Below are 16,988 nucleotides of genomic sequence, written 5' to 3' on the forward strand. Positions count from 1 at the left end.
CCAGAAGGATGTTTATGCTATGACTCTCACCGCTATGTTGGCGTTAATTCCTAATAACAGCATGCTGCTGCAGATGAACATTGGCAGAAGATCAACACGGATCAGCATGCGCCTGTGTTTTTTTAGTTTTCTTTTAGCGCCAGAGTTTAATCATGTTTCTGCAAAATTATGTTGACACAAAATCGGCTACTTATACAAATCAATGCGTCGTTAACGCCGCACACATAGGCTTTAACATACAGCACGCTGCTTGGCAGACATTTTTATCAGAAGCACATGCAAGTTTTAAGAGAATATACGTAAGCAATGGTGGAAATACTGTGGAAAGGCATAATTTATCATCTGAATGAAGAGGAAGAAATATAAAGCAGCTCTGAGTTGGTCAAGACATGTCATAACAAGTTAGCCGAAAGCTGCTCAGAGTTCTTGTAGAAAGCACAAAAATAGTCAGGCGTCAGTAGCATGTGTGTAAATCAATCCAAGGATTTGTTGAACTTCTCTCTGATGTCGACGCCCCGCTGTGCTGTGGTGTCTGGCAGACCAAAGAGACACAAACGTACGGTGATCACACCTCGTACTCACATGCTCTTGGTGCGCCTACCCACTGCTAACTGCCACTCAAACACAAGCGTCAAAGTGTCTCCATCGAGAAGGCCCGGCTCTGCAGAGTGCCTAACCTTTAACCCACTCATGCTGTACTGGGTATATTGTTGTGCCCCACTGAGTAAGAGACAGGAAGAAGAAAAGACCGCAGAGACCAGGGGGGGCTTGAGAGAAGAGTGCTGCCAAATTGTAGAGCAAATTGCATCACTGCTTTTGTTTACAATTGCTAGCAAACACATTTATGGTCCTATAAAGGTTTTTTCCAGTGGTCATCCATGTAAAATGTGTGATGCTAAAAAGATGGATGGAAAGTTCTGAGGATGTCATGTGGCGTGCACGTTCATGTGATTTTCTTTAAATCCAGAAAAAAATATTGATCACAATCCAGGAAAAAAAGGGCAAGGAGAAAATAACATGTCACATCAGATCGCATGCCTATTGCTGAAATATGATGTGCTTATTACTGCTTATGATAGAGGAACAGCAGGGTTTTTGGTGCTGTGGTTTAAGGCTTTTGTTGACAGAAAATGTTTCTCCTCTTTAATAGAGCAGAAAGGTTTTACAGTACTTCCTTGACCAGGCAATCCATTCCTCTCAAACAAGAGTTTTGGCAGGTCAGAAATTGAATTTATTAGCTTATTATGGCAAAACATACTTTGGAGAATTCTGTTTTCACAACTTTAGACATGAAACAGACATATCCCCTTGTAAAATTACCCATTTCTTCCCTTCACTGCGCATCAGTTTGAGCATGCCCTGCAAGTCCCAGCTTATGACCTGGTAAAGCAGTGTTTGTTAAACTCTCCGAGACCTCAACATGACCACAAAGCCTTTCCACTTTAGTTGACTGCATTGTAACAGACTAATTTCTAATGACATATCAACCACTGTTTATCTTCTCCCAAGCTTACAGTTAAATAAACCCTTAAAGTGATGAACTCTCTTCTGACCACAAGTGAGATCAGGATGCAGATGGCTCTTTATCTCCACCAAACTGCCATAAAGCCTCTTTATAAGACTCTAAGAATCCCCTTTGGTTAGTCTTTGTGGCTTACCAACGTTATTTATCTATTTCTGAGAGGTTCTAGTAGTTCTCAAACTCAAAAACAAACTCCCCGAGGAGACAGGAGGCGGCTTCTGTGTGGTATTTCTCTCCCCGGGCGATCAAGGGGCGGCACATGATCACAGGGTTAAACTGTGGAGACAGGGGACATGTGTAATGAATTCAAGGCCCTTAGATGCTGGATCTTGGGATTTTTTTTTCACCAATCCAGAAGCTCAGTGTTCTTCCAGACCCAAAGCGCCACTATTAAAGCAGCCTCAGACCGCCACCTAAACAAACAGCAGAGTACAGTCTGCCCCGGCACATCACTGCGCAGTTTTGCCGTAATTGCACTCAACATCAACACCACAGTGACTTACAGGGCTTCAGAGTATGGCATTAGCAGGACCACAGCATGTGCTCGTGAAAACACTATATTGCCACAGTAAATCTGAAGTAAATGCGACAGCAGCACCACTAAAACACGGCTTTGTTTTTGCACTTCAACTAAGTTTGTGAGCACATTTTTTTTTCATTAGAAAAACAAAAACTGAGACAGATCAGACTGGGCGCTTGATGAAAGCTGTATATTATTTCTGGAGATATGGGAGGCTGTCGGCCTGGGTCACAATAACACTAAAAGAACAGTCTAAAGATCCTCATGGATGAACCTCTATAAGGAGTCAAACAGCATGTGTAGAGTCTCCACTAAACTCACAAAGATGTAAATCACATCAGTGTTACAAAGAATCGCACGTCGACTTAAAAACGTGCATGGTTATGATTGATTTCCTTATGCTAAGGTGTAATACTCAGGACTAGTCTATTTTTAGTGATCCAGATCATTCAAACTCAGAAGTACAAGACAACTCTTTTGGCTCCCATATGGCTCCTCATTTGAAGAATAATGTCGCCTAAGGGTGGTGAAAGGAAGACACTACACTTCCTGGCTCTGACAAACCCGGAACTTTATAATTACATATTTAGCACATGTGCATGAGGTTTGGTATAAAACATTCCTGTCATACCAGAGAGCACAAGTCCTCATGAGTATTTAACTTATTTTGCAGACTGATGAAATAACACCAGTATCAGATGATATTGGCTGCTATTGACAAACATCGTCCAATTATGTGGCATTACCTATTGGACAAACTGATCTGTTTGGTATTGGTATCAGCTCTAATCTAACTCTATAATAAGGGTCTGTTTGTCTCAATTTGCACGCCACATCGTTGCTCTAATTGTCCTTGAAACCTCTCAGAAGACTTCTTGGGTTAACTGGATCCAAACTGATGCCATGACAAAATCATAAATATGCACAAAAGTCTGAAGTCGGATGTCGGAGCTGGGAATGACGTTGCACCCCAGTTGAAAGTGTCCCATTTGCTACGAGCTCAAGGACTGGTTGACAGAGCCGGAAAACAACTGGACTTTGTTGAAATACGCCCACAAGGAACTGTATTTGGATGAGATGATACACCTGCTCCATCAAAGTAAGCTCTTTTTAAAGTACTACTCCATGCTCATATTAAACAAGACAACACAGGAGATGTGTCACGTTGCTGTTAGAATAATTCTCCCAGAAATCATGGTTTAATTGCTGTTTTGACAGTTGTAGTCGCCGGTGCTGCGTAAACATGTTTGAATATGGGTCTGTCTCCACGCAGCCAGCTTCACACACCAAGTCGCTCATGTAATGCTTTGTTAAAGCTCCACAAAAATGTAAGTGCACCAGGACTTTGTAAATAGGTTGAAAGGTAGAGCTTTAATGCTCTCTTTATTGTGTTGTTGGCCTATCAACCCACATACACAAAGGCATGCAGAGATGCTGAGCCATTATACAGCTATTATAAATGACAAAACAGTCATTTCCATGAAAACTAGCCTTATTGCTTTAAGCAACTAATGATGTGCATGGTATGTATTATGACACACAAACTTTCCAGAGATCCGGACACAATTTCAAATCTGTAAATATATAAATATGTAAATAAGGTCAGTAAATCTTACTTTGACATTGCTATTACTAAACCAACACCAGTAGTTGAATCAGTCTGACACAGCTGCTTTTTTTATCCATGTGTGGCACTGTTACGCTTGACAAGGATGTGGTTGTTTCCTAAGGCTGGCCACACACTACAGGATTTTAAGCCTGATTTGGGGCAAGGTTTGCCTCCCCTGATGATCGTGGGGGCGTATACCGACTGGAGCCTCGTCCGAACGATTATTTGTCTGAGTAGTCTGCATGTGTGTGTTGTCAACACAATTAATTTACAGCTCCAAATCGCGTCATAACCTCTCAAACCCAGAATCGTAAATATCAAATATGTTATCAAATACGCATGCTAGGGCAGCCTGTTTCGGAGAGACAGCAAGATGGTATCAACAGACATTTGTGTTTTGTTTTTGTTTTTTTCTGAAGTCACGTGATCACGCCAGGTTGTAGGCAGGTCGGCAGGTGAGTGGTCTCCAGTGATCTGACAATCTGGCTGAGTCGTCTAGTGTGTGCATTCAGAGGATTAAAGATAAAAAATATTTGGAAATTGTCCTGAAGTCTGCAGTCTCCCATGGTTTTAAAATCGTTTCAGATTAAAGGGGCTCTGTGTAAGATCTTTGCTTTAAAACTTCCCACTTTTGAGTATATAATGGTGCGCACTTTATCCCAATGTGAAGAATGAGGCTCTTTATGTCTTCCTTGTTTGCCTGTATAAGCCTGTAGAGTAGTTTCTCTGTGAAGAACTCGGGCCGAATTTTCCGCGAAATCTCAATGGAAGTGACATCGGGTACTACGTAATGCGCGCACCCCGTTGCTCTGTTTATACCTGACAACGGCGTGTAGAATGGAGAAGGCTGCTTCCGCGAGTAAACGACTGGCTAGCTCAGCCCAAACACCCACACAAACTCCTCAAAAACATAAAAAACTAAGACAGTTTTATCTGCTGAAGCCCTTTATGCTAAAAGAGAGTGTAACCGACGCAGGGGGAAATGGAGGATAAATATCGATGGATCATTTGAGAAATAGAGGGAGCTACACTCGGTGCTCAGGATAAATACCGATCAGAGATGGCCGTCTTTCTGTGGAAAAGGTAAAGCATCACTCTGGACCATGAAATACAATGTAGTGTTTTATGTTGTATAAACCATACGCTACATCACGTTAGTTTGCTTACAAAGATGCTATCCAAACAACGAGAATGTTACGTTGCTCATTTAGTGTTTTCTGGATAATATTTCATCTTTTTCTTGCTTCCTGGCACTGGACTCAACTTACTGAGTTTATGTTTTGATACTTAGTTTGTAAAATATCTTCAACACATAACGTCAGCTATCTGATATCCATGGTCGAGGCACCATTATCAGAGCTAAGCAACGTTAGCCCTGTTGCTTCTGCTCTAAAACGCATCCCATTCAATACACATCACACATTACACATGTAAAAAGACAATTAAATTAGTCAGTGCTGCACTAATTCGCTAAGTTGTTCATTCATAGAAATGGTCGCGAAAATATCGTCCTTTTTTAATAGCCTTTGTGCCGTGTCCGCACTAGAGGTTCAAATATGCTTTATTCATTTTCATTTTTAGTTGGTGGAACTTTTAAGTGTTACTTCACTTACCTCCTCTGTATACACGATGCCGGTAAACACCTTGGTCTGCGTGTGTATCAGCTGATAAACCGGAGGCTTGTTCATGAGCAAGGAGCGTGCCATCCTGGACGAGCAACACAGTATTGTTGTAGTTCGCCTAATGGCCGGCAGTGTCGCTACACTGATATTTTTCTAAATCTTGCATAGAGCCCCTTTAAAAAATTGTCTAGTGTGTGGCTGGCCTTAGGGTTTCCCTCAGTCAGAGAAGAAACTTTATCAGGATGGTGTTTATGTAAACCTATCAATATTTCCTTTAATTAAATGTTATGTGTCTGTTCTGAATGTTCAACATAGATTGTTAGAATTTGTGCAGTTTGCAGGCAGGATTTGACACATCTGTTGTGAGTGCGGGTGGGAATGGATGGCAGCAAGCGGTAATGGTCAGAAAACCAGCACCAGCCAGATAAAGAAAAACGTCCCACACGGGGCTCTAGTATTATTAACCAAATAAACTTTGGGGTAAGAGGCCTAGTGCCGGGCCATTCAGGAATGATCCTTTTCCATGAAACAACTCTTTAATGTGAACCACAGTAGCTAGCTTCTGTTTGAGAGCCATTTTTATTCCCTATATTTTTGTTGTTATTTAATCCACATTTACAAAAGCTAAACTGGTACCAAATGAGGAGCTTTTTGGAATCCAAAAGATCTTACTACTTAGCTGAGCCCAATGATAGAGGTCTTTAAAAAGAGATGGGTTTCTTTAGCGAGGCTCGACAGACATCACCTGTGGAAACACAAGCAAGATTGGGACTTACTGTGCCAAACTGTAGGCCACTGAACCTAGCTGGACGGCTTTGCAAAAAAGGATCGTACAGGAGCGTTGTCTGCTTCAGCTCGCCCAGGTTTAAGATGAAAGCTTTTAATCTGTGCCTTTTTTAATCTCTGAATGTGTCACTACTGTCGGGACTCAAAAGTAGCTAAATATATTTTATTTACAATTTGAACAGTCGGCACAGTCATAAAATAAATAGCATTTTAATAGCATTCCTCGATGCAGAAATCACTACTTGCCCCCCATCTGGAGTCCTTCACTGACATCATCTATAAAAGGACCAATATAATCCTTAAAAGTGGAGCTGGACTCACAGCAGTCTGTTGGTTGGTCGAAAGAATCATTACTTACTGTTTAACAGAAATAATAATGGGCAAACACAAAATGAGCCATGTTTTCTACTGAGCTGAACAGTGTCTCTCCTTCATTTTGTTATAAACATGCTTTTAAAGGAAACGCAGTGCAAATAAAACCCTGCCCCCTATTTGATGCTGGTTTCCTCTTTTCCATCTTTGTTGTTCAGTTGATATAAAAAAAAACAAAATGTTACCAAATGAAGGGCTGTTTGGAAACCATAGGAGTGACTCTCAGAAAATAGACACAGTTTCCATCAACATGAGCAAGGCTGGATGGACACTGGGTGTGGAAATGCAATCAAGATGAGGGTTTACTGTGCCAAACTGTGCCAAACTGTACTGAACCAGACCGCACGGTGGAAACATACCATCAGAGTCGGTGAGATGGACTCTGAAATCTAAAGCACTGCCAGCATCATAAGTGGGCTTGAACTCTTCCACTTTACAAGGAAGTGGAAACACAGCAGGTTAGTAACCAATGATTTTAAGGATTGCTTTTATTTACATAACTACCAGTAATGAACAATGTATGATTATATACCCAATGAAATGTTTCCACATAGTTCTGAGTTTGTTACAAACAATCAACACAACTCTTGCACCAGAAAAGGACCAATTATCAACATGCAATTTAACAGTGAATGGGTTAGGCTCCTAGTTTTTCATGTCTCCCTATTCCCTCACTTGCAGGTCATCAATCTCCCTGAGTGGCCAACCTTGAAATCCAAGGGTCATGTTGTTTCACATTCAGTCGTAGCTGCTCTGTACGGGCCAACCTGGGTCTCGTCTCAGTCTGCAGGAAGTGTTTGCTTAGAGCTGGGGAGAGCAGAGATTCAACTCATTAATCCAGCACTTGAGGAGTCTTGAGAGCTGGGTGATAACAGGGGTTTGCTAACAGACTGGCCGCTTTGGCAGGCAGAGTTGGGGATGTCACTCGGTTCACAGAGTCCATGTTCGGGTCTGTTAAGTCCCCAAAAAAGTCCCCCCTTGCTTGTGTGGGAAGCTAAATTAGCTCAGCCTGATCTGTCGACAACATGACGTCAGACTTCTTGCCAGTGAATGACTGTAAAGAAAGCCTTGCTTTGCTGAGATAAGCAAGAGTATTCATCATTAATTCTACTTTGCAAAGGATTGGTTTGTCATTTCTAGTTGTGAGCATCCTCAGATAGCAATGACATCTAACCTATTGTGGACTAGAGCTGCTGCTGAACACATTTACATCTTTTCTCTAAGCCAGGCCACAAGGATCCAACTAATTTAACCACCTCTAATTTTCTCAGGGCTGCGTCATGCCTGCCTGGTTGAGACAAATTGCACAGAAGAGCTGTCTACTCTGACGGCTTGGCAAAATGCTTTCAGAGAATGCAGCATGCTGTTGAGAACAATGCCAGGCTCATTATTGCCCCGTCCTGTGTCCTAAATGTTGCGCATGCCAGGCAGTCTGTGTGCCTACTTCAACTTGTGTCACTGTGACGTTCGGCCAGCATTGTCAGAATTTCTTAACATCGCAGTGTTCCTGTTGTTCTTTGTCCACAGTCTGATCCACATGGCTGTGGGGCACTGACCATGTTGAGGTGAACAGCCCACCTTTGTCTTTTTGGGTACAATCCATCAGTCTATCAACATTTGAGATCAGAGCTTCACCAAAGGAAAGGTCAGCGATGGGTTTACAGTACTTGTCTGGGGTTTTACTGGAATGGTAACTCAGGAACTCAATTAAACTGTGGTTTTAAGACCATTTAGATAGGAATGAAGTGATAACCAGTACAAAACCTCCTTTAAAATGTCACAGAGCTTGAAGACTTGGTGAGTGTTCTCTACCTTCTGAGCACGTGTGGAGGACATACTTCACACTCCTCACACTGGGAAACAAGTACAGGGAAGGAAACCGCAAGCTTTCTTGAGAGTTAAGCACAAACCTGCTACCACCATATGAAACGACAATCACCCAGTAGAAATAAATCCCGGCAGTGCCAAGAGGAAATCATTTAGCCCCGTAAAGGTGTTATTCTAAGGGCAGAACTGGCTCTAGACATGAGATGAAATTTCAACACCTTATCTCCCAAGGGTAGCTCATGCAGGATCTTTCTTTTGGAACTCTAATGGAGGAATCAGGCCCTGATGGATCTTTCAGCACTCAGCTAAAAAAAAAAAAAGGCAATTGTCAAAGCAACATTTTTTGTTATCCAGCTGAGGTAAGCTTTATATACAAGACTGAGGATAGGTTACAATACAAAACATGAAATAATGTCCCTATACTGCAACTCTGATATCTGATTTACACTATATTGCCAAAAGTATTCACTCACCCATCAAAATAATTAAAATCAGGTGTTCCAATCACTTCCATGGCCACATGTGTATAAAATCAAGCACTAGGCATGCAGACTGTTTCTACAGACATTTGTGAAAGAATGGGTCACTCTCAGGAGCTCAGTGAATTCCAGCGTGGTACTGTGATAGGATGCCACCTGTGCAACAAGTCCAGTTGTGAAATTTCCTCGCTCTTAAATATTCCAGTCAACTGTCAGTGGAATTATAACAAAGTGGAAGCGATTGGGAACAACAGCAACTCAGCCATGAAGTGGTGGGCCACGTAAAATGATGGAGCAGGGGTCAGCAGATGCTGAGGCACATAGTGCACAGAGGTCTCCAACTTTCTGCAGTGTCAATCGCAACAGACCTCCAAACTTCATGTGGCCTTCAGATTAGCTCAAGAACAGTGCATAAAGAGCTTCATGGAATGGGTTTCCATGGCCGAGCAGCCACATCCAAGCCATATATCACCAAGTACAATGTAAAACATCGAATGCAGTGGTGTAAAGCACGCCACCACTGGACTCTAGAGCAGTGGAGATGCATTCTCTGGAGGGACGAATTGCACTTCTCCATCTGGCAGTTTGATGTGGGTTTGGCGCTTGCCAGGAGAACGGCACTTGTCTGACTGCATTGTGCCAAGTGTAAAGTTTGGTGGAGTTTTGGTTCCAACATGACTGTGCACCAGTGCACAAAGCAAGGTCCATAAAGACATGAATGAGAGAGTTTGGTGTGGATGAACTTGACTGGCCTGCACAGAGTCCTGACCTCAACCTGATAGAACACCTTTGGGATGAATTAAAGCAGAGACTGAGAGCCAGGTCTTCTCGTCCAACATCAGTGTGTGACCTCACAAATGCGCTTCTGGAAGAATGGTAAAAAATTCCCATAAACATACTCCTAAACCTTGTGGAAAGCCTTCCCAGGAGAGTTGAAGCTGTTACAGCTGCAAAGGGTGGACCAACATCATATTAAACCCTATGGATTAAGAATGGGATATCATATGCGTTCATATGCGAGTCAAGGCAGGAGAGTAAATACTTTTGGCAATATAGTGTATGTCAGGACAACCATACAGTGATAAATCATATCTGACTAAATGAAGATAATGAAAAACACGGAAGAGTCTGCACTCAGAAATGTCCTTTATAGGGATTTTATTACTGGACTTGGCAGCTACAGGCCACACAAACCTGTTTCAACATGACAAGCGGTCTTCCTCACATTGTGAAGAAGACCACATGTCGTAACAAACTGTGTCTGTTGTGGCCTGTACCCTTCCAAGCCCAGGGATAAAAGAATCCTCAAAGACATTTCTTTTTACAGACATTTCAGTTTTTTAAAAGCCTTTTTAAAATTATGTACCTAAGTCAGATTTATTGAGTGTGCTCCTTTCTTTGCCTGCATTATATGTGAAGATGATAAAATGTCGCTAATTAGATGGATTGCAAGATTACTGCATGCAATTTGGTTTTAGTTTCATCATTTATCTTGCTTCTTATCAGTGTTGTTGAGAAAGACATAGCTGCAGACTGCATATCTCAGGTACCTCTCTCAGAACAGATGTGATGTAATTTGCTGGTACAGTGTTTCAGAAGTTTTATTCAAATTCATCTTTAAGTCTAGCAGTTACATTCATGAAATAACCACATTATAGACTAAGAAACATGTCATTAAAAATAACAGGAAAAAGGTCTGATATATTCAAACAGTGATGAAATTATGCACAGACCTATTTTAGAAGTAGCCTAGTTAAGCAAACAGTGGCTTGCTTTAGCTTCGTTAGCAAAAGCTAAAGCTAACATAGCTTCATTGTTAATGTAACTGCGTAAGTTAATGTAGCTACATTAGCTTTAGCTTCAGCTAACAACTAAAGTAAGCCACCAATTGCATAACCACTTCTACAATAGGTCTAGCTTTAGCAAATTCAGCATAAGCTAACATAGGTATGTTTGCCTTAGCTACATTAGGTATGTAGCAACATTACCAACACATCTGACATTTTTTGCTTTCTTTTTAGCTACGTTACTTATATAGCTATATTATCTATTTAGCTAATTTAATTTACAAAGCTAGCGTCGCTTTGTTTTCTTTAGTTTTAGCTATGTTACTCATGTAATAACATTAACTACATTGCTTATGTAACTCACATAGCTTATGTTGCTTTGTTAGCTTTTGCTTTAGCTATGTTACTACTAAAATAACATTACCTACTTAGCTAATGTAACTCATTGCTAATGTTGCATTGTTAGCTTTTGCTTTAGTTATGTTACTAATATAGTAGTATTACCTACCTCACTTATGTAACTCATCGCTAGCGTTGCTCTATTAGCTTTTGCTTTAGCTGTGTTTCTAATATAGTAACATTAACTACTTAGCTTATGTAGTTCACATAGCTAGTGTTGCTTTATTAGCTTTTGCTTTAGCTATGTTACTAATTTAATAACATTACCTACTTCACTTATGTAACTCACATAGCGTTGCTTTGTTAGCTTTTGCTTTAGCTGTGTTACTAATATAGTAATATTACCTACTTAGCTTATGTAGCTCACAGAGCTAGTGTTGCTTTATTAGCTTTTGCTTTACTAATATAGTAACATTAACTACCTTACTTATGTAACTCACATTGCTAACATTGCTTTTTTAGCTTTTTGCTTTAGCTATGTTACTAATATAGTAGCATTACCTACTTTGCTTATGTAACTCACATTGCTAACATTGCTTTGTTAGCTTTTTGCTTTAGCTATGTTACTAATATAGTAGCATTACCTACTTTGCTTATGTAACTCACATTGCTAACATTGCTTTTTTAGCTTTTTGCTTTAGCTATGTTACTAATATAGTAGCATTACCTACTTTGCTTATGTAACTCACATTGCTAACATTGCTTTGTTAGCTTTTGCTTTAGCTATGTTACTACTAAAATAACATTACCTACTTAGCTAATGTAACTCATTGCTAATGTTGCATTGTTAGCTTTTGCTTTAGTTATGTTACTAATATAGTAGTATTACCTACCTCACTTATGTAACTCATCGCTAGCGTTGCTCTATTAGCTTTTGCTTTAGCTGTGTTTCTAATATAGTAAGATTACCTACTTAGCTTATGTAGCTCACAGAGCTAGTGTTGCTTTATTAGCTTTTGCTTTACTAATATAGTAACATTACCTACTTAGCTTATGTAGCTCACAGAGCTAGTGTTGCTTTATTAGCTTTTGCTTTACTAATATAGTAACATTAACTACCTTACTTATGTAACTCACATTGCTAACATTGCTTTTTTAGCTTTTTGCTTTAGCTATGTTACTAATATAGTAGCATTACCTACTTTGCTTATGTAACTCACATTGCTAACATTGCTTTGTTAGCTTTTTGCTTTAGCTATGTTACTAATATAGTAGCATTACCTACTTTGCTTATGTAACTCACATTGCTAACATTGCTTTTTTAGCTTTTTGCTTTAGCTATGTTACTAATATAGTAGCATTACCTACTTTGCTTATGTAACTCACATTGCTAACATTGCTTTGTTAGCTTTTGCTTTAGCTATGTTACTACTAAAATAACATTACCTACTTAGCTAATGTAACTCATTGCTAATGTTGCATTGTTAGCTTTTGCTTTAGTTATGTTACTAATATAGTAGTATTACCTACCTCACTTATGTAACTCATCGCTAGCGTTGCTCTATTAGCTTTTGCTTTAGCTGTGTTTCTAATATAGTAACATTACCTACTTAGCTTATGTAGCTCACAGAGCTAGTGTTGCTTTATTAGCTTTTGCTTTACTAATATAGTAACATTAACTACCTTACTTATGTAACTCACATTGCTGACATTGCTTTTTTAGCTTTTTGCTTTAGCTATGTTACTAATATAGTAGCATTACCTACTTTGCTATGTAACTCACATTGCTAACATTGCTTTGTTAGCTTTTGCTTTAGCTATGTTACTAATATAGTAGCATTACCTACTTTGCTTATGTAACTCATTGCTAACATTGCTTTATTAGCTTTTGCTTTAGCTATGTTACTAATATAGTAGCATTACCTACTTTGCTTATGTAACTCACATTGCTAACATTGCTTTGTTAGCTTTTAGCTTTAGCTATGTTACCACTAATATATAACATTACCTACTTAGCTAATGTAACTCATTGCTAATGTTGCATTGTTAGCTTTGCTTTAGTTATGTTACTAATATAGTAGTATTAACTACCTCACTTATGTAACTCATTGCTAACATTGCTCTATTAGCTTTGCTTTAGCTGTGTTTCTAATATAGTAACATTACCTACTTAGCTTATGTAGCTCACAGAGCTAGTGTTGCTTTATTAGCTTTTGCTTTACTAATATAGTAACATTAACTACCTTACTTATGTAACTCACATTGCTGACATTGCTTTTTTAGCTTTTTGCTTTAGCTATGTTACTAATATAGTAGCATTACCTACTTTGCTTATGTAACTCACATTGCTAACATTGCTTTGTTAGCTTTTTGCTTTAGCTATGTTACTAATATAGTAGCATTACCTACTTTGCTTATGTAACTCACATTGCTAACATGTTGCATTGTTAGCTTTTGCTTTAGTTATGTTACTAATATAGTAGCATTACCTACTTTGCTTATGTAACTCACATTGCTAACATTGCTTTGTTAGCTTTTGCTTTAGCTATGTTTCTAAAATAACATTACCTACTTAGCTAATGTAACTCATTGCTAATGTTGCATTGTTAGCTTTTGCTTTAGTTATGTTACTAATATAGTAGTATTAACTACCTCACTTATGTAACTCACATTGCTAACGTTGCTCTATTAGCTTTTGCTTTAGCTATGTTACTAATATAGTAACATTACCTACTTAGCTTATGTAACTCACATTAGCTCACAGAGCTAGTGTTGCTTTATTAGCTTTTGCTTTACTAATATAGTAACATTAACTACCTTACTTATGTAACTCACATTGCTGACATTGCTTTTTTAGCTTTTTGCTTTAGCTATGTTACTAATATAGTAGCATTACCTACTTTGCTTATGTAACTCACATTGCTAACATTGCTTTGTTAGCTTTTGCTTTAGCTATGTTACCACTAAAATAACATTACCTACTTAGCTAATGTAACTCATTGCTAATGTTGCATTGTTAGCTTTTGCTTTAGTTATGTTACTAATATAGTAGTATTACCTACCTCACTTATGTAACTCATCGCTAGCGTTGCTCTATTAGCTTTTGCTTTAGCTGTGTTTCTAATATAGTAACATTACCTACTTAGCTTATGTAGCTCACAGAGCTAGTGTTGCTTTATTAGCTTTTGCTTTACTAATATAGTAACATTAACTACCTTACTTATGTAACTCACATTGCTAACATTGCTTTTTTAGCTTTTTGCTTTAGCTATGTTACTAATATAGTAGCATTACCTACTTTGCTTATGTAACTCACATTGCTAACATTGCTTTGTTAGCTTTTTGCTTTAGCTATGTTACTAATATAGTAGCATTACCTACTTTGCTTATGTAACTCACATTGCTAACATTGCTTTTTTAGCTTTTTGCTTTAGCTATGTTACTAATATAGTAGCATTACCTACTTTGCTTATGTAACTCACATTGCTAACATTGCTTTGTTAGCTTTTGCTTTAGCTATGTTACTACTAAAATAACATTACCTACTTAGCTAATGTAACTCATTGCTAATGTTGCATTGTTAGCTTTTGCTTTAGTTATGTTACTAATATAGTAGTATTACCTACCTCACTTATGTAACTCATCGCTAGCGTTGCTCTATTAGCTTTTGCTTTAGCTGTGTTTCTAATATAGTAACATTAACTACTTAGCTTATGTAGTTCACATAGCTAGTGTTGCTTTATTAGCTTTTGCTTTAGCTATGTTACTAATTTAATAACATTACCTACTTCACTTATGTAACTCACATAGCGTTGCTTTGTTAGCTTTTGCTTTAGCTGTGTTACTAATATAGTAATATTAACTACCTAGCTTATGTAGTTCACATAGCTAGTGTTGGTTTATTAGCTTTTGCTTTAGCTATGTTACTAATATAGTAACATTACCTACTTCACTTATGTAACTCACATTGCTAACATTGCTTTTTTAGCTTTTTGCTTCAGCTGTGTTACTAATATAGTAACATTACCTACTTAGCTTATGTAGCTCACAGAGCTAGTGTTGCTTTATTAGCTTTTGCTTTACTAATATAGTAACATTAACTACCTTATTTATGTAACTCACATTGCTAACATTGCTTTTTTAGCTTTTTGCTTTAGCTATGTTACTAATATAGTAGCATTACCTACTTTGCTTATGTAACTCACATTGCTAACATTGCTTTGTTAGCTTTTTGCTTTAGCTATGTTACTAATATAGTAGCATTACCTACTTTGCTTATGTAACTCACATTGCTAACATTGCTTTTTTAGCTTTTTGCTTTAGCTATGTTACTAATATAGTAGCATTACCCACTTTGCTTATGTAACTCACATTGCTAACATTGCTTTGTTAGCTTTTGCTTTAGCTATGTTACTAATATAGTAACATTACTTAAGTAGCTAATGTTGCTGGCTCTTTTTTTCCTTCAGCATACTTGGCTTTATTAAACGGGGACTGATGATTATTTGATATGTGACATATTATGTCATCCAGATAAATGGCCAGTAGTATTTATCTGAGATGGAGCATATCTCCAACAGACATATTTCCGTCTAGAAATCCGTCCTCTCTACATTGGGACAAGAGTAGATTAATTAATTAGATGTAAGAATGCTAAGAATGACAGCACAGATTTTGTCCCATCCCATGTCTGACTGCCATCTGGAGCTCATGTCCAGAGGAGACCTCTCTTCTTTTAGAGCAGCAGAGAGCACAAAAACATTCAGCAGTGCCCCGTGTTGACCCTTGTATCACCTTTAAGTGGTCAGGAAGGTAAATTTATTTTTGTTTATGAGAAAGGGAGCTTCAAACTTCACCAGGGATAACAGAGAAAGTGATGAACGGCAGAACTAGAAGCTATTTGTGTCTTTGGAGCCACATCTCAGACTGTAAAGGTAATCATACCCATGAGACGGTATCTAGTGTTGTTTTTGAAAGACTGCGATCAAGTGGTTTTCAGTGTTTATGGAGGGGTCCAAATGAATGGGTAATGTAGATCTCCAGTGTACCTTGAAAAAAAAACATCTCTTTTCACCAGCCTGTTGGATGGGAACTGCAAAAACACAGATGTCTCAAATCACAAAAAAGTAAGTATTCAGAGTATCTATGCAGCAGTAGCAGGTGATTTTGTCATTAGAGGTCATTGATGTCCTTGGCTTAATGGCATGGCACAGTTGGACTCAGACAGACAGCTATGTCCCCTGACTAGACTCTCTCAGATTCATTGCGTCTCCATACCAAAATCTTCTTAATGAATCAGGACCTGGGGACAAGGCTGGCTATGAATGACTAATAACGCTACCAAGAGAACATTGTACTCTTCAGACACATAAATAGCCTGCTTGTTGTCTGGGGACTGTTTGGAAATGTGCTGAAAGTTAATAACAAAGAGTGTTTGAAATATGAAGCCATTGTGGAAGTGCGGAGAACTGCAGTTCCTTTAGTTTCCACAAGAGGCAGGCTCAAAAAGCCCATGAGATGCCATTCACAACAATGTTCAAATGCCCACTATGACAGTAGAAATAAGCATGATTATGAGCTGGAGTAAAGACAAATTAGCTATCAGGAGCTCGTGAATTTATAGGTTCGTAAGGTAGTTAAAGTCCCTTTAAAGTGAAACCCAAACTTTTTGTCTTAACACAGCAGATATGTCGGAATGAGGTTGCTGTAAACATGTGAAACACTGAGATCTACAGTATCTGTGTCTGAATTCTGGATTTAGACTTTTAGCAAGTTTTTCACCTCTTTTCTGGCCTGGTTTTATTTGGGCAGTGCATATACAGGGACCTGCCACATCATTGGTCCCTATCGGGAATTATTCTGCACCCCAGACTGTACAAGGATATAAAATCACAATTTATTTAAGTACAGTCTGATGTTAGCTGATGTCACCTCCTTCATTGAACGTTAACAGCCAGCTACATGATATATTTTTGTTCATTGTGAGGTAAATCTATCAGCCTCAATGGTCTACGGGTCTTTAAAAGTATCATAACAGAGATATTTGTGCCAGAAAACAGTAACTTTAATCTCCAACCTCGCCATGCTGCTCTGGCACAGACTCAGGCAGCTGCGCTTTGACCTGA

General features: G+C 38.7%; 1 protein-coding gene across 1 annotated transcript in view; it reads right to left on the reverse strand.

The window, feature by feature from the left end:
* LOC121526670 (KATNB1-like protein 1) overlaps positions 1-16,988 on the reverse strand; it is a 63,305-nt gene that overhangs the window by 29,810 nt on the left and 16,507 nt on the right. The gene's annotated exons all lie outside the window — the stretch shown is intronic.

The sequence above is a fragment of the Cheilinus undulatus genome, linkage group 18 (assembly GCF_018320785.1).
Source record: "Cheilinus undulatus linkage group 18, ASM1832078v1, whole genome shotgun sequence".
Taxonomy (NCBI): domain Eukaryota; kingdom Metazoa; phylum Chordata; class Actinopteri; order Labriformes; family Labridae; genus Cheilinus; species Cheilinus undulatus.